The sequence below is a fragment of the Camelus ferus genome, chromosome 5 (genome assembly GCF_009834535.1).
Source record: "Camelus ferus isolate YT-003-E chromosome 5, BCGSAC_Cfer_1.0, whole genome shotgun sequence".
Lineage (NCBI taxonomy): Eukaryota > Metazoa > Chordata > Mammalia > Artiodactyla > Camelidae > Camelus > Camelus ferus.
This window is the reverse complement of record NC_045700.1, coordinates 77,732,827-77,759,714: the sequence shown is the minus strand read 5'-3', so window position 1 is coordinate 77,759,714 and position 26,888 is coordinate 77,732,827. Positions and strand designations below refer to the sequence as shown.

The window sequence follows — 26,888 nt, the reverse complement described above, 5'->3', positions numbered from 1 at the left end:
CTTATAATTAATCCACCTAATGCGCCATAAATTTGAGATATAATAATAGCATTTCCCATCATAGAAAGAAATTCCTGTGAGTCTCAGCTTAAATTCTCCCTTCTTTCTGGATCCCCAGGCACAGGCAGACAGGGCTTCCTCTGCCATCCCAAAGCACGTGGGCAGCTGAAGGCCGGAGTAGGTCATGCAGCGGTGTCACTGTGAAGCCAACGTGGGCATTCAATAACAACACTGGAATATGCTCCCATGACTTTAGAGGCTCAGACTCAACTTGGAAACTGCATTTCCCACTAAAAAGACTCAGTAGAAAATAGAAGGGACCAAGAAAGAGACTAAACTCTAAGCTCTAAGCCCCTGAACATATAAAAAGCCACAGTAAGTGATAAGCAGCAGATGCTTATGAGGGGTATTAGAGGGAGCAAATGCAGTTGATAAAGACTATACACAAAATCCGAACTGTGAGCAGCGCAGACACAGAGCATGTTCTGCAGTTAGTAACGAGGGATCTGATACAAGGAAATAATCATTTCCTTCACAGAGCAGCAGGCTCCCCGCTAACATTTGTAGGGTTGGGGACAAGAGTACGTAATGGGAAGCTCACATACTGTATGTCTAAATATTTTTAAACTGTTAAGCAGGTTTACAAGTTGGTAAGTAAAACACTTTAGCGCCTTACTTTGGTAAATATAATTTCATAAAGACCTGGAAGGTCAGGTTCAAGTCGAGACACCTCGTTGTCCTCAGACCTATGACCTACCTCCTTTTCTGATCACCCAGGATCCATCCCACGTAGCAAGAGCCTGCTGTACACACATGGCCAGCTTGAGTGTCCAAGTTCCGGACATATCCCCTGCCAACAGGCACCTGTTGAGCACACCACTGGCACTGGGGTTGTACACACCATTAACAAGGTCCCACCCTGGAGAGCGCAACCCAGGAAAGAAATATACACAGTTTGAAGTCAGCTCGGGGCTATTTGAGCAGGGAATTCCAGGGGCCTGGATACTGACAGGGGAACCACCTGTGCCCCGTGGGGAGGGAAGGATGGGCTTTTGTAAAGTGCGGAGTCCAAGGCAGGACCCTCGTGCCTGGGTCTAAAGCAGCACGTAGAAGATGATCTGTGGATCCTGGTGGTGAAAGAACAAAAAAGAATGTCTAGGCCATATCAGAGTAGGGACAGTTTCCTTAGTCACACCTGGTAAGGGTCCAGTGATTCCTGATGAAAGGAAAATGGAATTTCATGCAATGATAGTTCTCTAAGCTATGTTATTTATAAATTGCTGTAGGTGGTTGCACATTAGTTACCTGTATATGGTCCTTACCCATAGTGTGGGTTCCATAATTGACACTTAATCTTACCTCCTTGAATCAACGTCTTGGGCAGATAGACTCCAGTTGACAATGGCTGTACACATTCTGGTACCCAGTGTGGCAAGACCAAGTAATCAGTCTTCTCTTGGGGATTTTAAATGTTTAATCCCATCTGGGTGTACTACAGTCACCACAGTTCTATCACAGTTTTGGGGTGGGAGAGGTGGTGGGAACAATGGGACCAAAACAATTATTCTATTAAATACAAACTAGGTTCTTCTTTTATCTCTTCAGTAAATCTAAGAGATGAGGTGTCATTATATCTGCCTGCCTCAGAGAGCCGGGACAGTGCCACACAGCTCATGTCTCCTGTGCTCTCTTATGACACTTAAACATTACTGTGTGTTTTTGTTTATTATTTTTTCCCTATGGAGTCCTTGTATGTAGGGTCCATGCTTCTACCTGGTACATTATAGCTACTCCACAAACATTATTAAATACACATTAATTTCTCAGGGATTTAATTTTAATTATGTCAGTCTTTGAAAGCCCAGAAGGTAATGTGGTACAAAGACCAAAGGATGAACTATTAGAGACTGAGGTGCCCAAGAAGTAGACATGCACGGGACTTGGGCCTGTTAACGATGTCGTTTCTAGTCTCTTGAGTAGTTTTGCAAGTTAGGCTTGCAAAGGGATTCACCCACGCTGTGTTCCTGAAAAGCAACTGAACTTTCAGATGGGAAGGGCTGCTTAGCACTGATCTGCATGGGACCACACGACCGAGAAGCACATGTTATCCAACTTTGTGCTGCATGGCAAACAAAAATGAACAGCAGCAAGGAGCCTGGGCAGAGGCGATGTTTTAAGTTGACCCAGGAAGGCACAGGCGTGGATAGATGGTGTGAACAACATGTGGCCCTCAGCGAGGGGGATGTCCTTTCTCAGCAGAGGACAAGGTGCAAAGGGCCACATCCTGGCTCATCTGTAGGGAGAGCAGTGACATCCAATTGCGCCATTTTGCCTCGGGAAAGACTGATGAAAACTATCTGCCTTTTCACAGGTAATGCTGAGCAGTAAACAAATGTAGATCTGTTGCCCAATGGGCTTCCTATTTCCTCATTTGAATTATAATTCCCAGCCCTTCTGGCAGGCTGGAGGCCCACAGAATGGCCAAGTAGGGGACAGCAGAGAACAGAGCTGCTCCTGAAAGTCTAAGCATAGTTGGGGCACAAGGTCCTCCCAAGCTCTCACAGATCTGTCACTTCTTGGGAGCAATAACTGAAGGGCACCAGGGTCTGGCATTGCTGGGGAATGGAAGGTACCCCCTCCACTCCCAATGGAAATGCCACCAGTGATCTCTAAGCTCTATCTTAACTGAACGACTGAAGATTTGAATGCAGTGAGTTAACCAATGGCTTTAAGAACCATGTGTAGCTCAGCCTACCTATTTTTGCCCTGCAACTGCAAACAAAATATTTAAGAAGCAACAATCTCTTTCTAATGGGTTGTGCTCCTTAGTACGATGATTTTAGGTCTTCTTTTTCATGACACTCTCCTTCTGCCACTTCCCTCATGGGTTTGATGCCATTTTTGCAGCAATTTGGGGCCCACCACCTGCTTCCAATTCTCACACTGTGTGTGATCACCTGATAGACTAAATAGAAACTTGCAAGAATAAAACTATACAGACTCATCACATAGGTCTTAACCATGAAACTAAATACAGCAGACGGTGCTGAAGTAGAACACAAAATATCAAACTTGCTTTACATTTTGAGCTTATTACCTATTGCTTTTCACTGAATGTTAAGTGGCCAGCAGTTTCTTCCTAGTTCTCTTGAGATGGCTTGTTACCCCTGCAACTCGGCGTAACAGGTGAAACACCTTCTCATGACATTTCTTTTTTGAGACGGTCTGGGAAGAGCCAAAGGGTCCCATTGGTGGGTAAGCACCCCAATGCCTTGTTAGAAAAATTGATATTAACCCTTACAGTTATTCAGTATTTTCCCATTATTTCCCCAGGAACAATGGTGCCCTGAGAAGAAACCAGTAATTTAGAAGGTAAGAATTTAAAATGAGATATCATTGACTTGAAAAAAGCTGGCATGCATTCCTGCTTGATTTTCTATCAAAAACAGCATAAAAGAAGTAAATTTTCCTTTCAGAGTTGATGTATAAATATGTCTTTCCTTTTGCTCATAGTGACCTAAGGTCTAAGGAGGACAAGTTCTCACTGTGGCAATACTTGGGGTAACAGCAGAGGCTGAAGATATTATTCCAGTTTTACACTTGGCTTAGGGCATTAGTGTGAGTCGCAGTTAAGTCATAAGATTCCCAGCTTTTATCTCTTTCAGATGTTTAGCAATGTTACACCTTATGCAAATGTGTCCCCGGGAGGGAAGCTGCTCTCTAGCAAACGCTCCCTTACAGTATCGGATTTGGCTTTGGCTCCCATGGAGCCGGTTTTTCACCAGCTTTACAAACAGATCAAAGCTCTTTAAGCCCAGGCTGCAGGCTTTTCTTCCTGTTTGTGATGCCTGCCCACCTCTCCCAACCAAAACACACCCTCAGCCCCTCGGTTAAGATCCACAAGTGATGCTCCAGTGTCCTTCCCTTCGCAGGGTCCCCAGCCGGCTCTGTCCTTGGGGTCCAGCGATGGGCATTGTGTGCCGCATACAGGCTTGGACTGAAAACCCAGTCTTGTTGGTTGGGCAGCAGGTCTTAAGGGGAATGTGAGAGTCAGGCATTCTTCTTTATCTGCTTTACATTGTGAGGGATTCCTAACTCCGAAGCACAGGATGTAGTTAGGTCAGTTCCTGGGTGTGCGACCTTCTCACAGGGAGGTTTCAGAAGGAGCAGCCAGGTTTGCAGGAGCGCTAAAGCTTCCGTTTTGCAAAGGCAGCTGTTTGTTCTCCCTCCTGCCTGTCATTCCTCCCCACCCCAACACCGTACGTCCAGTCCAGGTTCCTAGATGGAACTTCTCCAGAAGGAAAAGTGGGGAAGCACCAATTATCTAAGTTCATACTTGCTATGTGACCTCGGGCAAGATTCTCACCCTGTCCAAGTGTCCAGTTGCTTATCTGTAATTCCAGTGTCAGAGTGCTATTCATGGGGGTGGGTGTAGCTCGGTGGTAGAGTCTGTGTGTAGCAAGATGAGGTCCTGGGTTCAATCCCCAGTACCTCCATTAAAAAAAAAATAAACCTAATTATCTCCCTGTAAAACTTTTTAAAAATGCAGTTCATGGAATGATGATGCGGGTCCCATTAAATTAAGCATTGAATAAATGGTAGCTCTTGTTTTAATGAAAATAGTGAGCTCAGCCAGTAAGGTCTTAGTTTGCCCGTCTGCTGTTTAGCTGGTGTTTACCTGGTACGGGGCTCAGGAAAGGCCTTAGGAAGCGGGCCGTGGGGCTTCAGGGGATCGGACTCCTTGGCCAAGGGAGGTGGGCATACTCAGGCCTGGGAATCCGCCTCCTTTTCCATTGGTGTCTGTAGGAGGCTTGCTGTCAGCAGGTTCCTGAACCGGAGTCCAGGCCTCCAGGGCCCTTGGGCCCCCATCAGGCTGCTCCTCCCCAGGCCGTCTCCCTCCACTTTTCAATCCCACCCCGCCAGCAATGTTTCTGTCTCTTTCTGCAGCAAGGGAACACCCGCCCTTGTTGCTCCATTGCCCTCCTACAACATTTAAAAAAATTCAGCTGAGGTTTTAACATTTGACCTGTTCTTTAGCTGCTTGGGAAGATGGTCCCTTTTCCTTCCTCCGCCGTGCACAGGGCTCGCGCCCTGGCTGCTGGGATGCTCCCTCATCTCCTTTGCTCTGCGTTGTGTCAGGAGTTCTCAAAGTGCGGTCCAGGGACTGGCAGTATCAGCACCACGTGGGATTGTGTTAAGTATGCAAGTCCTTGGGCCCCCCTCCCCCTCACCTAGTGAATTGGAAGCTCTTGGGTGGGGCCCACCAATCTGGGCTAGAACAAGCCCTCCAGGTGATTCCAGTGCTCATTTAATGTGAGAGAACCACTGCTGTAGGTCTTTAGATTCAGACTGTCTCCAAGGCACTTCTCAGGGAAGCCCCCGAGCGACAGATAAAGGCAAGGACTGTTGTGTCTGCCCAAAGCTCTGCTGTTTCACTTGCCAGGCTGAGGTGGAGAATCCTGCGTGGCAGGGTTCCCACAGGGCCACCATCCAAGCAGGCCTGGACCCTACTTATTTCTGTCTTAACAGGCTGCTTGTCTTCCTAACCAGCTACTCCCCCAAGTCTCCCCTCTCAGTAACCCCATCACCTCCAGATGAACCCAGGGGTGCTTTAAATGTGCTACGATGACTTTCTGGACTTTCCTGGTCAAACTTGTCCAGATTTTCTCTACATACTTGGAACAATACCCTAACCCTTTTTTTTCCCTCTCCAGTTTTTTGAGCTATTACTGACATACAGCACTGTGTAAGTTTAAGGTATACAGCATAATGACTTGATATACGTGTATTGTGAAATGGTGACCACAGTAAGTTTAGTTAACATCCATCACCTCATGTAGTTACAAAATATTTTTCCCTTATGGTGGGAACTTTTAGAATCTACCCTCTTAGCAACGTTCAAATACACCCTACCACAGTGCTAGCTGTAGTCACAAAGTTGTACATTCTATCCCTAGGACCCATGCATCTCGTAACAGGAGGCTTGTACCACAGCTTCCCAGCTCTTTAAGGTGATACCCCAATTGCTCCAAGTATGACACCACCGGTAGCTTTAAGAAGTTCTTATCGGTATTTTCCAGAGTGCTGAGTCCTTTGCTCTGTGGGGGATCACTCTGGCAGCCCTGGAAATGTGGCTGTCTTTCTCTGTTAGGTATCCTCAGGTCCCAGGGAGCCCTCTTTCCTCGTCCCATCGCTACAAAGAGTGGGACTTGGGAGCATCTTTCTCTGGCCTTCTTATCTGTCTAGCCCGGCCTCCCTCCAAGATCTCGTTCTCCGTGTAGGTGCCCAAGACGTCAACCTCCCCCAAAGGAAGCGGTGCTTTCCTCCCCCCCCCCCCAGCTCCCCGGACCCTGGCTTGCCTGTCTTCCCTCAGTTTCTTCCCGTCTTCCATGACACTGGCCCTGGTAGCAAGTCTGACACATGTTTTTTAATCCCCCAACTTTTAACTTTGGAAAATTTCAGACCCACGGAAAAGTCAATAGAATAGTCTAAAAAAAGCTTTTATACCCTCCTCTAGGCTTACCAGCTGCTGACATTTTGCCACATTTGTTTTATTCTCTCTCTATAAATACACACACACAGACACACACACTTGTTTTTCCTGAACCATTTGAAAGTAAGTTACAGACACCCATGACACTTTACCCCTAAATATTTCAGCTTGTATTTTCTAAGAACAAGGACACTCTCCTACATAACCACAATATCACTATTATATATGATGCAATAATGTAATTATTATTATATTATATATTGCATATATTTTATAATTATATATTGCATACATTTTAACTAATACATAATTATATTATATATTACACATATTTTAAACTAATATATAGGGTCCCTAGTCAAATTAACCCAAGTATCCTAATAGTTGTATGTTATCATGTCTCTTTAGTCTCTTTTGGTCTGGAACAGTCCCTGTGACTTATTTTTAAATTTGTAAACTTTCTTCTTCCGCATGGTGGCATTTTTGGAGAGTGCAAGCCCGTTGTTTTGTAGACTATCTCACAACTGGAATTTATCTGATTATTTCCTCATGATTAGATCTAGGTTAAGGGTTTGGGGCCAGAATACCACCTAAGTCATACGGTGTTCATTTCATATCCCAGCACTGGTGAGATCTGGTGAAATTCAGGTTACACACATATGGGAATATATATATTATGATCCCAGAATCGCAGAGCAGAAAAGAACCTCACGGTCTCAGGCAACCACTTTCCATTACAAATGAATACACTGAGGCACAGGGAAGTCAAAAGCCAGTCCCACCACTCAGCTGGTGGCAGCTCGCTGTGGCTGGTACACCATGTGCTAAACGCTCCTAAAATGTTAGTGTTCACTGTCTTCAACTTTTCAGGACCCTAGTGAGTGTGAGATGACTCCCGGAGACACGGGGCAGCTGACATATTTATACACACGCCAGAGTGCATTATCGCCAAGTGTTTTTCTTTCCCCTGCTTTGAAGTCTGGCAAATCCCCCGAGTACCCTCTCTGAGAGATACTCAAGGAGTAACAAATACCTGTCTTCAACAGAAAAGACAAGTTTTTTGGCCTTCTACCGAGCTTCAGACCTGCTTCTAGGTTAAGAGCGGCAGCAGCCCAGCACTTCTGAGCTATTTGTGTCGATTTAAAAGGCAGGTGTCTTTCCGTTGACCTGTTTTCAGTGCTATAATCCCATTACCCGGCACTATCCTCTGGAGTTTTGCTTTGTTTGGGAATTTAAAATTCCTTTATTTGTAACAGATCAAAAGCTATCTGGCACACATACTGCATTCGGATGGTGGCTCTTTGACGGGTCCTCCTGCCTTCCTGAACGCACACGTCTGCATATTTTGCAGACAACCGCTCACGGTCTGTCCATCCCTCCCAATTTTAAGTAGCAACCCTGTTCTCAAACCTTTCAACTCCTCTCCCTGAGAGACTCACTAATAACTTTGTTATGAATAAAACACCAGGACTTTGTGTGAGACTTAGGCTGCTTTATGCCGTTGAGTGGGGTATCTCTGAAAGACCCTTCTGTTCGGGTTTCAGCAGAGATGTCTTGGTGCACTGGCATGGCAAATATCCTGTAACCTCACCTCACCCCTGGCCTTCCAGGTGGGACAGTGGAGACAGCACCCAGGCTGAGAACGGTGGTGGGTAGTTTGAAGGGTTCAGAACAGGTGCTAGCAAACCATGGCCTGTGGACCAAACTCGGCTGCTTCTTGTTCTTACCCAATTTGCTCTAACAATGGCTTTTAAATGGTTGGGGGGAGAAAAGTCAAAGGAAGAATAACATCTCTTGACATGGAAAATTAGGTGAAATTCAAATTTTATTGTCCACAAATAAAGTGTCATTAGAACACACCCATGATTACTCAGTTATGTATTGTTTGTGGCTGCTTTTGTATTACAAAGGCAGGGTTGAGCAGTTGTGAGAGACAGCATAGGCCCACAGAGCCTAGAATAGACACCATTCATTCATTCATCAAATAACCACTAGGCACTCTTCACATGCTAGGTTCTCTGCTCAGCACTGATGGTTGAAAGATGTGAAAAAACATCTCTTCTTTTGGGGAGCTCAACCTGTCAGGCAAAACAAAGTAAAGAGAAAAATCACATAATGCGATAGCTGTTATAGCAGAGATGTGTGGAAAGTGTTACAGGAACACAGAGTTGGCCACCTTTCTTGGAGGAGAGGGAACGGAGCAGTGTTGACAGGCAAGCAGCTGCATTTTCAGCTGCTGGGGTAGAGGTGAGGTGCTCAGTGTTCCCACGGCCCCATGCAACCACTGTGCGGTATATCTTACCAGTCTCTCTCCTGCATGCTTTATTTGTTTGCATTCACAGCACAAATAGACTTTTGCATTCAGGTTACTTGTCACCTGCTATGAGTGGGAGGCAGTCCAGGGTTGGCACTTAAGTGCCAGTGTTGGGATTAAACCGTGTGGAAAACCACTCAGCCTCTCAGCCTCAATTTCCTAATTTGTAAAACGAGAATACAGTGAAAATCTGAGGGTTTTTGGGAGGGTGCAGTGAGACAAAGCCTTGAGTACACCCAACACAGGACCTGATGGGTGACACATGCTCAGTGACGTTGGCTAGTACAGCCCTTCTTCTCAGCTGCTATCCATGGCCTGACTCTGGTCCTCCACGTAGGAATCTGCCAGGTGGATGGGAAGTGAGTGGAGGTGAAAGGCCAGGAATGGAGGTTAGCTCTGGGTAAAGGGTACTTTGGGAAATGAGAGCAGCATGTGCAAGGGCACCAAGGCATTGGACCACAGGGTGTCCAACGAATTCAATAGATTTTACAGATTTAGTTATTTTATTCACATTTCACTTTATTATCAAAAGAGTTGAGTCTGATTATATAGATAGATAAAAAAAAATGCACGATGGGACCAGGATTAAGGGCAGTTGACAAAGATGTTGTATTCCTGGCAACAGCTCGGAGCCTGTGACATAGCAGATGCTTCGTAAATGTTCTTTTAATGAAAACATGGAATGCTGTTTCGGGTAATGGAAAGTTTGACACAAAAAAAGCATGAGCAAATGATGTGAAAATACTGGGTTTAAACTGTGTTGTTGGTAAATCTGTGCCTTACTGAAGGGTCTCCAATGCCTATTCTGTCAGCAGTGATAAGTCAAAGGAATTGGACATATTTTATTTTAGGAAGAGATTTAAAAAGCATTCTGGAAAACAGAAGGAGAAAAATCCTGGAATGAAGGAGAACCAGGTAGAAAGTTACAGGAATCGCCCAAGTGAGGAACAATAAAGCATAGGGCTAGAAGGCTAGAAGCAGAGATAGAGAAGACGGATCTGGAAGCAGTTCCTGTGGCGGCAGGGCTGGTATGACGAGCCAGGGAGAAGTTTCCTGATGGAGAAGGTGATGGCACAAGAAGGAACTGGGTAGATGGACAAAGTGGTGCAATCAATTCGGTCGCGTTTGCAGTTCGGTGGGATGTGGACCCAGCTGGACTCGTGGTCCTGGGACTTGGGAAAGGTTGGAGCTGGGGATGCTGAAGTCATGGACACGTGGGCAGGAGCAGAAACAACAGGAGGGGAGGTGACCTGGGAGAGGATGGAGTGAGAACAGAAGAGGCACAGGACAGAACCTGGAGAAGAAAACTTTTGAGTTTCCAATTCATTGGGAACTGTTACAGAGAGTTGTTTCACCAGCCTGTTGAGGGCAGGGTTCAGTTTATGGTGCTGCAGTGACAGAATGGGTAAGAAGGAGGCGGGCCTGTTACCCACCTTCCTGGATTGTCGTGCTGGCCCAGACACTAGTCCCCCCTTAAACCCAGGAGGTGAATTCCAAGGCCCCCAGTGGATACCTGAATCTGTGGTTAGTACCGAACCCGGCATATACTGCAGGGGGGCGGCATGTCTCTTTGGCACGTGAATTATTTCAAGCCGAAAATAATCAAGGCACAAAAACTCAGGAAGAAACTTTGACCTTCCCCCCTAACTGCCTAAAGCATGTAGATAGAGGACCCATTGCAGGAATAGAGCTACCAGCAGAGGTAACGATAGTAGGAACCAGGCTGGGTAGACAAGGAGGCTCCCAGCAACCTCGATTTGTGAACATTCCTCTCTGTGTCCCACTGTCTCCGCATGGGCCAGCGAATGTTGCCAGTTGCTTTCCTTACCTTTCAGGTCCCAAACCTGTATCCCCAACATCCTCTTTCGTCTTTAGCTGAAGATGATATTTAAGGTGAAGGTTTCTGACATTTTGGCGAGTTACTCAGTTCTTCTGGGTCTCTTCCATGTATACATGTTACTACATTTTGTTGGATTTTCTCCTGTAAATCTGTCTCACGTCAATTTAATTCTTAGACCAGCCAGAAGAACCTAGAAGGGTAAAGGGAACTCTCTTCCTCCTGACAATACTGTTATAGACATGATAAAGACCTATGATAAAGTTTAATTTGTAAGATAGGGACAGTAAGATATTAACAAGAACTGATAATAAAATAGAATGATTATAATATATTGTAATAAAAATTATATGAATGCAGTCTCTCTCAAAACGCCTCGTACAAATTTAATTCCTTTTCCATCTTAACTAAGCACTTATCACTCACTGTGGCAGTAACTTGCAGATTGAGATACGACAGCAAAACTAGCATGAATTTTTCTCTTCTTCACAATTTCACGATAGAAGATTCATTCTTACTGTAGATCTTAGCACCCTCAGCATACGATTTTTTTTATTTTATTTTTAAGTCCAGAATGCTCACTTTTTCACTTGAGAGAAGCACTTTACGACTTCTCTTTGGCATATCCGAATTGCCAGCATCCCTACTCTTGTGCTTTGGGGACATAATTAAATAAAATAAGGGCGACATGAACACTAGCACTGTGGTGCTGTGACAGTCGATCTGACAGCCGAGATGGCTACTAAGCGACTAATGGGATACGCTGGACAAAGGGACGATTCACAACCCCGGGCGGGATGGAGCTGGAAGGCATGAGATTTCATCATGTTTCTCACTACAGTGTGCAATTTAAAACTTATTGTTTATCTCTGGAATTGTCTATTTAATATTTTCAGACTGAGGTTGACGTTGGGTAACTGAAAACCATGGGAAATGAAACCTTGGATGGTGGGGGTGGGGGTGGGGCTATTGTACCCATGCCTGAGGTTGGATTTAAACGGCGAGATCCACAAATCAGGACGAGCCTTCACCATAGCACCTTCTGCATCCTTGCTGGTCTGCTTACCCAGTGCCCCAGTTTGCAGTAAACTCCCCAGAGAGAAAGGCTTACTATTATACTGTAATGGGAAACCTAGACCAGGCTACTTCCAATATGAACCCTATTGATATATCACATTCGCCACCAGGAGAGGTTATACCACCAACATGAAATAAAGAGGAAATGAATGCTGCAGCCACTCCCTGTGTAATTCAGAGTTCAGCATCTTTCTGGCCTTACAGAAGGCACCACAAGCTAGATACACTCATGCCAGAATATCCCAGAGGCATGTTGTTTATTGGTTGGAGCAGCAAGAAATAAAGACGAAGAGAAATTTAATATTTAACTCTAAATCTTTAGTTTCCCTCATTAGGCTGACTTGCCCGCAGCCATATTGCTGTAAATTAAACAGCTGAAGCTGGTATCTTGCCAAAATGTACAGCCAGAGAAATGTTAACAGTGCTCTCCTGGTTCTTATGCCCCAACAAGTTAAAAACAAAAAAGGAATCTGTCTGCCATCCAGAGAGGTCATTGGAAAACTCTCAACTTATTTTTGAAGCTGGAAATAGAAAACTGGCTCTATCTTCAGCTCCAGGGTGGTCTTCGTAGAAAAGGGCTGATGCAGCTAAATACGGAAACTGCTTTCAGTGAAGCCTCATCACTGAAGAGTTTCAGAGATGTTTCCTCCAATCAAAATGTTGCCAAATTATCATTGCCCAGAGGAATCAGAAAATGCTACTGATTCGTGGAAGCAATGCAGTTACACTAATACCTGTGTGTGGAATGTCTTGGAAAAGATCTTGGAGGCTAGGTTTCTCTGATAAGGGAGTACTGTGTCAGACCAGAGATTGCTCAAGCAGCCTGAATCTGGTTTGGGGTAGAAGTAGGGAGTTTGGTCTTCTCTCCAGGTTTATACCATTTAACTGATCTTATTCAAGGATGGACAGTTAGTTGTCATACTGTCCTCCTACCATACTTGTGACAGAAAACAGAGTTCTGATTGAACAAATATTTACTGAAGAGCACAAACTGTTTATAACCAAAGAAGAAGAGAGGGGGACACATGCTAGCTTTACCCCTGCTTTCCCACTTCTAGCAGAATCGTGGTGCCTGAGACAAACACATTCTTTGATCCACCAGCCTCACCTGTTGTGATTTTGGAATTCTCAGTACGCACGTTCTTAAACCAGGTTTTCTCAACTGTGGTTACACATTTGAATCACCTGGAGAGCGCTAAAAGCTCACAGCCCACAAGCCAGACACACCCCAGACCAATTACATTATTAGCTCTGGGGGTGTGACCCAGGCATCAGTATTTTTTAAAATACTTTCCAAGTGATTCCAATAAGCTGCCAAGTTTGAGAATCATTACATTAAACCTCAACCCTGGCTACATGACAGATTCACTTGGGAACCAGTCCAGACCAAGCTACTTATAATCGGAATTTTTTTAACAAGAAGTTTCCCAGGTGATTTTTTAACATGTAACCAAGTCTGAGAACGTCTACCTTTAAGCGGTAATTCTCAAAGTGTGGTTACAGAGTCCGTGTTAGGATCAGCCACGTTCCTCATTAAACATGCCACCCCCCCAGCCCCCCCCCCCACCCCGGTCCTACTGAATCAGAAACAGGGCTGCACTGAGCTTACCAGCCCCGCAGGTGATTCACATCCTCACTAAGGTCGGAGACGTACTGCTCTCCCAGCCTGACGATCCCTCAACTTGTACAAAGACAGAGTTGCTCTTTTTGCCCTAGGAAGACAGTTCTAATTCCTGTTAAAGTGCAGATACCATGACATAATCTCCAAGGTACCTGAGGTGAAAAGAGCAAGATGCAGAATAGCTTAGACAGCATTTGCCTTTTAAGAAGAAGAAGAAGCGATATTTGTATGTGTACGTACGGGCGGAAAATCTCTGGAAGGATACAGGTAAACACGCCTCTGCAGAATGGGACTGCGTGGTTTGGCAGAGGGGGAGGAACTTTTGTCATCTGTACCATGTACAGGTAATGCCTCTATTGAAAACCAGCAACAAAAAATGCAAACCTTGCAGGGGGAGAAGGCACATTAAACCTGGTTAACCACTTATACCTCAAAGTGGATATTTTAGTCAGAATTATTTTTCTGAACGGATTTTGATTTGAGGAAGAACAACACGGCATATGCCATGAGGACCAGAGAAACCAAAAAAGTCTGGGGAAGGGGACTAGGAAAGAATCTCAGGTTCTCAGTCAGTCTTTGCCAACTTTACATAGTTACCCATGGTCAGTCTTGACATTGATTTGTAATCTAAAAGATGGAAACAGACTGGTAAGCATCTCCCTTTTCAGACACTGTTTAGAAAATAAACAGAGGCTTTTCACCTTCACCAAGCTCCCTCTTAACAGAGTGGGAGTGGGGGAGGGGCGGCCCTTTGGCCATTTGGACCTTAGCTCTTAAGTGTCTGTGAAATGCTGCCTCAAATTCCCCTTGTAACCACCAGGTGGCAGCAGCAATCCAGCTTCTGGGCTAGCCCGGGAGATGCTGAACTAGCATGACTCTCCTTTGTTCAATTAGCGTTCTGGTCATAGAGCTGTGGAAACTCAGACATGAAAGAACATTTCTTAAAAGTTCTACCAATGACCACAGATGTTTAAAAGGAGGTAAAAAGAAGAACAAGTATATTGAGAACACTTCATATTGAACACAATGAGTCTGATCTATGAGGGGAGGAAGCTAAATTGTTAACATTTCCTGACACCAGCTACATGCCAAGCACTTTACTAAACGCCTGCAGGTTATTTCATTTGATCATGAATACAGACTTGTCCGCGGGATACCAATGCCTCTGTTTTACAGATGGGGGGGGGGGGGGCTAAAGTAGGGGTAGATTAAGTAACTTGCCTGATGTTTCAGAGAAGTAAGACAGAGGCAAAATATGAACCCAGTTTGATCACATAAATCCATGATCTTTCCATTACGTCAGACCATCTATCGCCTGCAGTTGGGAGTATCAGGCACTGGCCGAAACGGGCTTTAAACGATGGCGTGGAGTTGGACCACAGTATGCTTGGGGAGGGAGTTGGGTGGAGATTTCCCAGCCAAATAGCAGGATTCTGACAGTGAGAGACTGTGATTGCTGTTTGTGTGCTCTCTGTTTTATGTCCCAGCACTGGTGCTTGTCACAAGCGGTAAGAGATCAACAGCGCTTCCTAAACGTGCGCTGTCTGTACAATCAGGAGGAGCTTCTTAAAATCAGAGGAGTCCTAACCCGGAGGGAGAAATGTGTTCTCAAGAGGGATAGAATGCGTTTTTTCCCTAGGATAATATGAACCTGAAGTAAATGACAGACTTCAAACGTCAGGTCAAGTGGGAATATTTATTAGTGGGAGGTTCCTCTGTACTTGTTGCCTTTGTAACTGAAGAGGGCACTTAAATCTCTCCTTGGTAGCTCTTGACGCGCATTAGGTAAGAAGCAGAAATTATCTCCCTATGTATTCCTGTATCTCTCCTTCCCAGAAATTTTGCGGTTTTGGCTGGTTCAACCTTCATTTTATATGTCCTCGAGGTCAGTATTTTACATTCTGTCCTGCGACTGTAAATAAAAGCTCTCGTGATACAATTACATAAAGAGTATTTACCAGAGAACTGAGCAGTGTACGGTCGGTTGGTCGGGAATCCTCTATGACTAACCTTGAGTCTTTTAAGGGGGATTCTTGGATCATTAAGGTCACATGGATTCTCTTCTCTAAGATGCTCAGAATCACACCATGTTTGGTTTAATTGCATCTGGACCACAATTTTCATGTAAGTGGTTTTTTTTTTTTTTTTCTTTCTTTAAAGGTTTTGCTTGCTGCTTCTTATTCTGATTGTTAGAAGGAAATGGGCCTCGTTGGTCACATCTCTAGAACATAGCCCATACTAGCTACTGGGTGGGGCCGTGTCGACTCCCTGTGGGTCTGCTCCACATCTGTCCCTGTGGGCTTTCTTTGTAGTGCGCTGCTTGGCTGCTTTCCCTGTTTGTTGGATCTCGGGTTTCCTCCTTAATTGGATTTGCTTTTGTGTTTTGCTAAAATACATTCTTAATAATGACTTCAGAAATAGTGCATGAAGAATATATTTTCCAAGGCTTTGCATATTTGGGATGTCTTCTTGTCATTCTGTCTCACTCTGTTTTGTTTTGTTTTTTTAAATATATTTTTTTAAATGGAGGTGCTGGGGATTGAACCTAGGACCTCATGCATGCTAAACATATACTCTAACCACTGAGCTATACCCTCTCTCTTGATTAAAATTTCATAAGAAAAACGTTCTTGATTTCCTTCTTAACCGTTTTTTAGTATTTCTTTATTTTAATCTAATATTAAGTGACTAGAATTAATGTTGTATCTTATAATATATATAATTTCTATCAGAACCTTAAACCTTAATATTAACAAAAGAGATTATACAAGTAGATTATGGCCTTTAATGAGTCTTTTTGGCTGCATCCTGTAAGAAGAAACCAGCTTATTCCCTTACACCTTTGTAGCTCCAGCTGGGCATTTTTTCCCTCGTATATTCTATTTTGTTACCGTGAAGCTTCTGGAGGGGTTTTAAAAGCAATATTTCTGTCGTCATTTTGTAAGTCCCATTTTCACAACTCACTTAGAAGCAAAATATTTTATGAGAAGCTGTGTGGGGCCCAGAACGAGTGAAACACTGGTGGCCAGGCAAGATTTAGGAAACAGAAGCTTCCCGTAGATTTAGAGCGAGAAAGCCCATCTGCATAAAGAAAGTCCACGTAGCCCACCAAGAAGATGCCTGTGGGTTTCTGAAAGCCCTCTTTTCCCCTGACAAAAGGGAGACAACGGTTAAAGGTTTTTACTTGTGCCCCAGCCCACTGCTGCTCATAGCGCAGAAATCTGTAATTCTCCTGCCAGTAGAACTAAGTTGCTTATAAATGGCTACAGTCAAAAAATGCTCAAACCAAAATATTTACCACATTTTTCTTTCCAGTGATCTCAACAATACCTGAGTGGATATATAATTATTTCTTGGACTAATGGAATCAGAGGGGTGTGCTTAACGAGGTCTGTGGCCTTTTCCAGTGTAAACTGCTGAGCCCCCGAGGAATGGGGGACCATCGCCTCTGCTGTTGAATGTGTGTAAAATATACAAAATGGACATTCAGCAGGGAAAATCCAGGAAGATTTAAAAAGCTATGTATGTCCCTATGAGTTCGTGTTCTAAAGACTAGATGGAGAAGGGGATAAAAAGCTTAAATAGGGATCAAATCTTAATGTAGCATTTAAAAAATAGCATGGAAGTTATGGGGATGGTCAGGTTTTCTGCCATGGGTAGTTGAGGCAGATATGGAGACAGTGTCTAATGAATCTCCAGGTGTCTGTGCAATACCAGTAAGAGGGATAATGTCAGTTTCAAGGAGGAAAGCCCCCACTGGTCCATTGCCATCTGAACAGACAGATTAAAATTCTTATTGCATGGCCCTCTAAGCTCTCCTAAGAACCCCAACTTAAAAGCTGACATTACTGTGTGTTTAAACAATTACTTTGGGGATTATCTAAAATTCACTTGACCATGAGTTTTGATATCATTAAAATGGCTGACTGATTACTCATAGACTGATACAGTAGGCAAGTTTGGGTGATTCCCTTGAAAACAAGTATTTAAAAAGAGTTCTTATATCCATTTAGTTCTCTTTCTTCAGCTGAAATGAGCAAGGCTCAGCTATGCTTTGGCCTAGAAGCATAAAAGTTAAGGATAATGGTTTATCTCGGATGTTCCAATGACAGGCCTTGGCCTCTCAGCCAGGCGTGCAAGGAGTTCTTCAGTACAGACTGAAATGGTTGGTCATGCTGAACATTGTTGTGCCCTGGATGTAAAATGGAAGAGATGTTAGAAGAAAAACTACTTTTCTGGAATGTAAATATGTCTTTTTAGGGGTTGGAAAGTTGGAAATGATCTCATGATGTCCCTCTGACAAAACCTGGCCTGAGAAAGGACCGCACCAGGCCAACTGGGCCTTCAGATGCATCTGACACTGTTTGTTTCTTGAAGTAAAGCACTACAAACTCTTGTTTATCTACAAGTTAACCAACAGGAAGCTGGGGTAATCCCTTCTCCCTTAACTCTAGCTTTAAGAGAAAGAGAAAACCAAGGTTGTGTAGTTCTGGGGCTACATCAACACAATAGGATCACCCTGGCTTAAGCCCATTCTTAAGATGATGTCAGTTTTGTGTGCCATTCCTAGCAATGCCCCCAAAGCAATGCAGAAATGTGGGGTACTGGTGTCTCCTCAGAGGTTACGCTGCACCGTGTCAGTTTCCTGATTCTAACCATCTCTCATCTTTCCAAATATATTTATTTATGTACTTGTTTTATTTTGGGGGGTGAAATATGATTTTCTTTTCTTTCCTTCCTTCCTTCCTTCCTTCCTTCCTTCCTTCCTTCCTTTCTTTCTTTCTTTCTTTCTTTCTTTCTTTCTTTCTTTCTTTCTTTCTTTCTTTCTTTCTTTCTATTTTTTACTGAAGTATAGTCAGTTTACAATGTGTCAATTTCTGGTGTACCAAATTTAAAGCCAGAGGTCAATGTTGTGAGCCAAGCCCCTATATATGTTTAAAATAATCTCTAAGTGTGTAAAAGTTTTCCCTGATAAAACATGACATTTCAGTCTTCCCACCTTTCCTACACAACTTACTTTAAAAAAAATGGATAGATAAATAGATGGATGAATCAATCGATCTGGCTGGGCATGTTGATGAGAGAGAACACAGGAAAGAGGCAAGCTCAAGAAACCACTGAGATCTTTTTTTCTTAAAGCCACCACTACTTTGTGTTTCTAAACATCTTAGGAAAATAACTCAGTTTCTAGCAGCCACTTGTGCTGGCAGAGGCAAGCCCAGATATACACAGTAACTGCTGAGCCGGTGGTATGATTTGAGAGGTGTGGGAATTAAGTGAGATTTCATGTGCCTTGCCTATCACTGATACCCAGAAGGCATTCAACAAGTATTAGTTTCTTCAAAGTCCAGCATTAGAATCAATCTTGGGTTCTTTTTTTCAGTCCTCTTTAAATATTCTCAGCTCATTCTTTCATTCACATACAGATTTTGTGTGTGTGTGTTGGGTGGAGGAGTTACTTAGATTTATTTATTTGTTTTTAGAGGAGGTACTGGGGATTGAACCCAGGACCTTGTGCTTGCTAGGCATATGCTCTGCCACCTGAGCTTCACCCTCCCCACCTCCCACATATAGATTGTTTCACCTAATATACAATCACGGCTCCCCATGTGCCAAGGCCCGTGTTGGGCATGGGGATACGGTGGTGGATAATAAATCCCTGAACCCAGAGAGCAACAAGTCTAGTGTTAGTGACACAGCAGAGATTACTCCTCTGATAAGAGGTATGAACTCAGGAACCTGTATGAAAGGGAGAGGGAGCCAGGAAAGTGTCCCAGATAAATAAAAGGGATTTCTGGGTCCCTCCAGCTACTTCCCATTGCAGTCCAGAGCTGGCCTCGATACCAGCCTTGACTCTGCGCCCGAAGACCAAGGTGAGAAGGACATCCCTTCCTTAGCTCTGGCTCAAATCCACGGGTAGAGATGCCAGAGGATCTGCTGCTTTAAAACAAAGAAAAAGAACAAAATAATAACCATAATGAAATAAAAGCCTTAGCGCTAAAGAAATATAAAATGTCATGATTTGTGCATTTTTTTTCCCTGCAAAACTGATTTGTTCTGTGGTGGAAGATGCAGGGTCTGCATTTGATTTCTGCGAGATATGCAGTAATGGGTTATGTACTCCAGGGAAAAGCTATTCTTCAGGGAGCACGAACGTGATGGATTCACTTCCTCGGTGAGGTTTATAATATGTGGCAGTTTTAGCGCGAGCAGGTATTTGGTCTATGAACTGGGAGAACACAGCATTAGCGGTGGCTCGTTCCTAAATGAAGAAGAATGCAGCTCTCCCACTCACTCTGGTTGTGAGTCCTTCTGGGGATAAACTGGCAGATTAAGTGTTTTCCCGATGTTGTGTTTGCCTGTCACGGTAATGTGCACACGCCCCACCGCCAGCACCTTTACACAGCCCCGCAGACCTGCTATTTTCGTCGGCAGGAGCTGTTCACGGAGAGACCCAGGTCTCATTCTGTGCTGAATGGAGTCAGGGTTATTTCCGCTTCTTGTTCAAACGCTCCCTCTCAAATAGATGCTCTACGATTAGCTGCTTCGCAATTAGACACCGGGTCTCTCAGTCTGGGAGCATCCAGTTTCTTGGTCCCCGGAGGCCATTTCATGTCCTCACTCCTCAAAGCCTGCTGTTCTGCCTGTTGCTGTTTAAATGGTGCTGAAGAGAGGCAGGCTGGCAGCCAGCTGGCTTCCCGGAGGGCCCCCGGTGCTGCTGGGCCGGGAGACCCAGGTCTGGTCCTCAGATGGGCGTGTGGGAACTCGAGCTGTCCACTCCGAAAGGGATTTCACTTCACAGCCCTGATTCACATAAACTCATCTCACGAGAGATGGGCTAATCCATTAAAATGCCAATTTATGTATTTACTATTAGAACTATACTTGCCAAGCAATAAATCTGTGTCGGCCACTCTGTTCGTTCTCTTTACACAATTCAAGTCCGTTTGGGAAACCAAATTATAGATCACAAGGTTTTCTGATGAGGGGAAAACAGACTCTCATACACTGCTCGTTGGAGACAAGTTTTCTGGAAGACAGTGTTTTATTGGATGCAGCCTTTACATTCAACAAGCGTGATGAGTTCTTTATTTGTGTCTCCTATCACCCCATGAAAATTTATTCAGTGGTGGAATCTTGCCCCGTCACTGGCTGAAAACTTGGCCGGCCCCCTGACTTTTCCACTTACTCATATGGAACAGATTGGCTGGTGATCAAAGTCACAAACACTGGCTCGATTCAGAAATGAAAACTATGTGCAAGCTATTAATCAAACTTCAGTCTTCATTCAGAGGTCAGACTTTTCCTCCCCTTCTCCCTGCCGAGGCCAGTGGGTGATGGGCCACCCATCTTTCCGACAATGGTTTTGATCACCTTATCACATTCTGTTCGTCTCTTTGTGCTTGTTAACTGCATCTTCTGGCCTCTCGGAAGAGGGAACACGGTGAAGGAAGAGGCTATTAAGCTTGAGATGAGGGTCACCATGCTCACCCCACCCCCACCCCTCCCCTACCCCTGTGACGGGGCTCCACATCTCAGCTCCACCGAAGACTTGATCCTCACAAATCCACTTCCCCTTCCAAACTTTCAGCCCTTTTTGCCTGTCGTCCAAGGGAGGAGGAATAGCCTTTATTTTCATTCTTTGAAATTTTATTCAGGCACTTAACTTTGGTGTAGAACATCATCATTGCAATTAAGATCCAAGCACTTTAGTTTGTGTGGGTCTGTGTACTTTCTCAGATGAAATGCCTAAAACTGGAAGTGTGTTCGTGGGTGCTCGTAACGTGGTGGGTGAGAGCGTGGGTTCTGGAGTCTGCTGTTTCCAAGTGACAGGGTCAAACTTCACTTTTACATCATGTTACATATGCACTGGAAGCCTTCAAGGTGTTCATAATAGTAGCAAATGCTTCTTCAGCACTTGCTGAATTGCACAGCCTATTCCAAGGGCTTTATCTGTGCTAATAAGTTCAGTTTCTCAACAATCTTGTGAGTTACATGTTATCATTATTATTTTGCAGAAAAGTAACTGGGGCAAAGAATATACTATTTGCCTAAAGTCACAAAATGATAAATTCTATCCAAACAGCCTGACTTCAGAACCCACACTCTTGATCGCCCTGCTTACTAATGCCCTTGAACTCAAGAATTCTAGTTCTAGGAATTTAGTCTCAGGAAATAGACACACAAAACCACGTGGCTTGATCTTAATTGCAATATCTCTAACAACTTGAAAAAACTGGGTATGACTTGTGTTTGCTAGTAGGAGATTGATTAAATAAATGATAGTATGTTAACACGTTAGCCTTTAAACATGTTTTTTTAGAGGACTATTCACACGTAAAAAATGCAAAACTGCACTAGTAGTCAGGGAAATGCAAATGAAAGTAAGAAGCAGATACCATTTTTCACCCAGCAGAATGGAAAAAATGGAAAGGTGCTGTAACGTTCAGTGCTGGCAAGGAAGCAAGAACACGCACTGCCCTTCACTGCTGATGAGATTGGAACTTGTTAGATATCTTTGCAAAGGAATTTGACAAAAACTTCTAAAATATTTAAAAATTAGAAATGTATAAGCCTTTGACTAACAATCTTCTTTATGAGCACCTATATTATAGAAAGTAAAGCATGTACATAAGGCAAAAAATCTGGAAATAACTGAATATCTGTCTATACGACAAGGATTGACTAATCACAGTACATCTGCACTATGTTATCTTAATGCAGGTCTTTAAAATGATTAATTAGACCTTGACTTATTGACCTGGAGGAATGTCCATGATACACTGTGTAAGAAAAGTTGCTTTCATAATAATGTGTAGAGCAAGATTCCATTTTGTGAAAACAAACAAGAATCTCTGTGTGCATGAAAGTTTGTATAAAGATGGAGAAAGGTCTGGATGTTTACAAATCAAGATACTCGGCTACCTCAGGTGGGTAGCATAAATGTGTGTGTGTGTGTGTGTGTGTGTGTGTGTGCATGCATACGCCTGCACTTTTATGCATCTTTGCATAGTTTCACTGGTTGCAGCAAGCATTTATATTTAGAAATTTAAAAATTTTATTAACGAAAAAATAATATTAAATGATGTGAAAGTTATTTATGATCTATTATCAAATGAAAAGGAAAAAATATATAAATTCCATTTGAAAAAAGCAATGCAGGATGATATATGTGTGTGTGTGTATGTGTGTTTATTTATGTGAGTGTAAAGAAAAAGACTGGAAGGATTATAAAGTTCAAAATGTTAATAGGAATTATTTCTGACTCATGGAGTTTTCATTGCCTTTGATCTGTGTTTTATGAATATCAAGAAATTAGCATATATTAATTATATGAAGAAAAAATTTTGTTAGAAATAAAATAAGGAACTGGTTTGTAAGGAAAGATAAGGAGTTAGGATTGAGTCTGAAGTGAAATTTTTTTAAGAGAGTGATTGGTACAATGGAGTCAGAACGAAAAGTTGAGTTGGTGCATTTGAACAGTTCAGCTTCTGAAAACGTTTTCTGCATTAAAGGGTAACATCTCCTGTGTTGTTAGCCAATAACCTTGTCACAATATATGACCTAGAAAGATTAGGGTGAGACCCAATTTTGAGATTTCTTTTGGCAATATTTTCTATCTAAAATGCTCTGGCTTATTCCAGAGCATCTTTTATCTAGAAGGGGAAGATAAAGAATCTGGAATAGAAGCTTAATAAGAGATGAAGATGAATCCAGGGAGACTTGTGGACACAGGACATGCACGGAGCGCAGAGGTGGATGGCAGATGGCAGAGGAATCCTGACGCAGGATGCCGCAGGGCTTAGGGCACTGTAGCCAGGAAGCCAGGAAACACATCCATGGGGAACAACAGAGACTGAAGTACACGTTTGTGTTAAGAACTGGGCTTTGCTCTTTCAGCCAAAGGCATGTGGCACTCGTGTGATTTGTCCCTTGCCATTTGCAGAACTTTATAAAGTATACGTGTTGGGGGTGGGTAGGGGGAGGTTATATACACCATTCATCCAAACTTCACAGAATTACAAGGGAAAATGGTTTAGGAGAAATGAATTCTTTTTATTTCTTCCTCCTCTAGATAATATCCAAACCAAAGTTTCAGTTACACAGAACCTCCGATCTAGTATCTTTTCAGGATAAGGTTAGTACTTGGAGAAAAGGATGAAGAATAGTTATTATGAAATTAGAGCAGGAAATTTAATGACAGTTAATAATCCTAAGCTTCTCTGCCATTTAAAATTGTGGTTAGTGGGGGAGATGGGTATAGCTCAGCAGTAGAGTGCATGCTTAGCAAGAATGCTCAAAAAATATAAATCAAAAATAAAATTGTGGTTGAAGTAAGCCCTCATTGAGCAGACTGTATAAAACTGAAGCTGTGAAGACCAAAGACCAGAATTCTTGCCTTTCTACAGGGATCTCATTCAGGAAGAGGACTGAGATGTGAAGAGAGAACAATTCATTTTTTACTGTCTGTGAGGCCAGTTGTGCAGTTTTGAACTCCATTGTTGTGGGGAATGTCAGTGGTGCCTAATCGGTCCAGCCTAACTGGGAGGTGACGAGTTTCGGTTAGGGGCTTCAGTGCTGTTTACTGCAGCTGTTGAGAGGCAGTGTTTCCTGCAAGGCTGAGTTAATGGTGAAATGGCATGCCTTTTCCTTTTATATCTCTTTTTGTCTGATACAGTATTTTCAGTTGTTAACTCAGGGCTGAAATAGACCAAAATAAAAACCTGAAAATAAGAGCTTCCAATAAAAGCCTCTTTTTGGCCTATGCCAAGTAGAACTGAAACCCAGACTTCTGGCTTTTCAACGTCAATTAGAGCAAGTGCCATGTGTCTTATTAGGCACTTCTGGAGAAATTCATGACATGTAACCAAGAAATAACCATAATCCTAGAAGCTGATTTTTAAGGAGAGCTTCCTTGTTTTTGCTTTCTTCTTCCCTCCTGTTTTCAAGGATTAGCTGTGAGTCTTCCTTCCAAAGTCATTCTACCACCTCTTCTCTTTAGCCGATCCTCTCATAATCCACTGACTTTCATCTCTGGCCTCTCTTTGTCCACCAGGGCTTTTCCCTTTGCCCATAAACCACACTCTGGTCTACTTCATTCTTTAAAACCAGCCATCCACCCAACCCAGAAGTCCTGCCCTCAACCTCCAACCCTTTTATCCTCCTCTCTAAGTCTGAATTCACTAGAAGTGGCGCCTGAATTTTCCTTTCCTATTACTTTACCTCTCATCCTCCCATCAATCATTTCCAAACTAGTTTCCATATTCATCTCCCTATTGAAGGAAAAAACAACCCTAGTTGCCAAATTCTCTTCCTCCCTGGGTTCTAAAGTTTCCACGCCTTCTCCTTTCTTGGAATTCTTCTTACTTGCATTTTGCAGTACCAGTCCCACTTCCTCTCCCTCTGCCCCTTGCGGGCTCAGTCTCATTCTGCTTGTCCTCAGAATCTGGTGGTTTTTTTTCCAGGTTTTGCCCTTCTTCTCTCTCTCTCTGGCTTTAAAATAATCAAGTGACATTTATTCATTTCAGGTACCATGATAAAACCCAGGACTGCAAGATGACGAAGACATCACCACTCACTAGGAATCCCTGGACATTTATCAAATCCTCGGACACCTCCTAGCCTCTGTTTTCAGGTGTCATAAATCCCCGAGATCTGGATCTGCATTTCCAGCTCCCTACTGCACATCCCCAGCTGCAAGCACAACGTGACCGAAAGCAAATGACTCAGCACTCCTACAGTCACTTCCTCGCTCAACAGCCCCTCCCATGTTGGATGGCAGGAACATCCCTCTAGTGCAGACACAAGCTAGAAACCTGGGAATCAGCCTACATCCCTTTCCTTCAACATCCATGTCCAATAAATCTCCAAGTCCACCGCTTGTCTATCAGAAAGACTGCTTAAATACCTGCCATTCCTTCACCGCTTGGCCCAGACCTCCTTCTTTCTCACCTGGAAAATGCTATAGGAGACTTGGCTTTCATTTTTTCCAAGCTCTACATCAACCCCCCAATTCATCCTCCACAACGCTGCCAGAGTGACTACTTAAAAAGACGAATTTGATCACATTTTATCTGCTCTAAAAGACTTCAATGGCTCCCCATTGAATGAAGGGTAAAGTCCAAACCACTTATTAGACCCTTCCTCTTTTGTCTGTAACCTCCTTTCACAGTCTTGTATCTTGCCTCCTCCCCTTACCCAGTCACTCTTGTTTCAGGCACATGTGCTACTGGCTGTTCCCTGGGGGAGGGAGGTCTCTGTGTCTTGGTTTATGTTGTTCCCTCCCCTCAGGGTGCTTTTCTCCCACTCCCCAACATGGCTCCTACGTTTCAAGACACGGTCCAAAGGCTCCCTCCTCCTGAGGCTTTCCTTGATCTTCCTCAGGAACAAGATCTTTCTCTTGTTCTCACAGAACTTTATTCCCCCTTCTCTTTGCAGCCTTATCAAGTTGCATTCATAGATGTTTGAAAGTTTTCTTACCTGCTTGTAGAGTAAGAGCTGCTCTCCCGCATTTTGCCATCCTGATGGCTTATCACAGTCCTGTGGCCAGCACTCAGCAAACCTCCGTTCCAGGAAGGGAGGAATGAGGAAGCCTGCAGAACGCCACCAGGCCAGGGCTATGTGGAAAGCCAGTTTGTCTTGGTGTGAGCATGAAAGCAGCATCTGGTCCCTGTACCAGCAGATCTTAGAATATTCACCACTGCAACTAATCCTGAACCCTGTGACCCACAGGGACTGAGGAGCAAAACCACAAAGAGAACCATTTTGTCCACATGGGAGCAGCATGGTCACTTCTACAAGCTGCCCGAGGCACCAGGCCGAATCAGGTTTCTCACCCTGCAGGTCCATTTCTAGCCGCAACTGTGGACCCCACTTCTCCCTGAGTTGAGTTTCCAAAGATCACTCTAGAAGCTTGTCTCTTTCACCACCTTTTCCTGGGCTGCAGGTCCCAGGCCAATAGTAGAAGGCCTTAATTTCAAGGTGATTAAAAAAAAAGTCACATGTAGGGGTTACTTGTAAATTGCTTGCTTCCAAGCACTGGAGTAAGTTTAAATCACTCACTGTGTTCCTAAATAATGAAGCAGCTTCCCCACAGACACAGCACTGTCATGCACTCAGATGGCAAATGCTTTTTTGTGGGTTTTCAGATTTATAAGATGAGCCCTAAGGAGAACCACATCAATGCTCCCTCGGGTTTTACGCTGACATAAATAATTTATATTATATTTATGTAATATATTTATATAAATAATTTACATACTATATTTAAATTATGGCCTAATTTATGCTGACATAAATTTAAAGACAAGTGGGTGATTACTCCCAGACCCACGCACTGTACCCTCATCTGTAACGTCAACAGTAATACTAACTTTTCCACAAGAATTTTCTTTCTGCCACATTCCTACTTTTCAGAGCAGGCAGCCACAGCTGTGACCAGTATGACATTCCCTTCCACTTGTTTTTAATACCGCCTCTTGAGTTAGTTTGCGAAAAGATTCTCAACTGCGATTTTTCTTTTTTTCTATCTTCTAAAGTGTTTATT

General features: G+C 43.6%; 1 long non-coding RNA gene across 2 annotated transcripts in view; it reads left to right on the top strand.

Moving 5' to 3' along the window:
• The window catches only part of LOC116663761, a 52,667-nt gene extending 26,859 nt beyond the window's left edge, over nucleotides 1-25,808 (top strand). For both annotated transcript variants that reach the window (XR_004320085.1, XR_004320084.1), the window contains exons 6-7: nucleotides 3,334-3,372; nucleotides 24,871-25,808. This is a non-coding gene — a long non-coding RNA (uncharacterized LOC116663761). The remainder of the gene's footprint in view (nucleotides 1-3,333; nucleotides 3,373-24,870) is intronic.
• The last annotated feature ends 1,080 nt before the right edge of the window (nucleotides 25,809-26,888 follow it).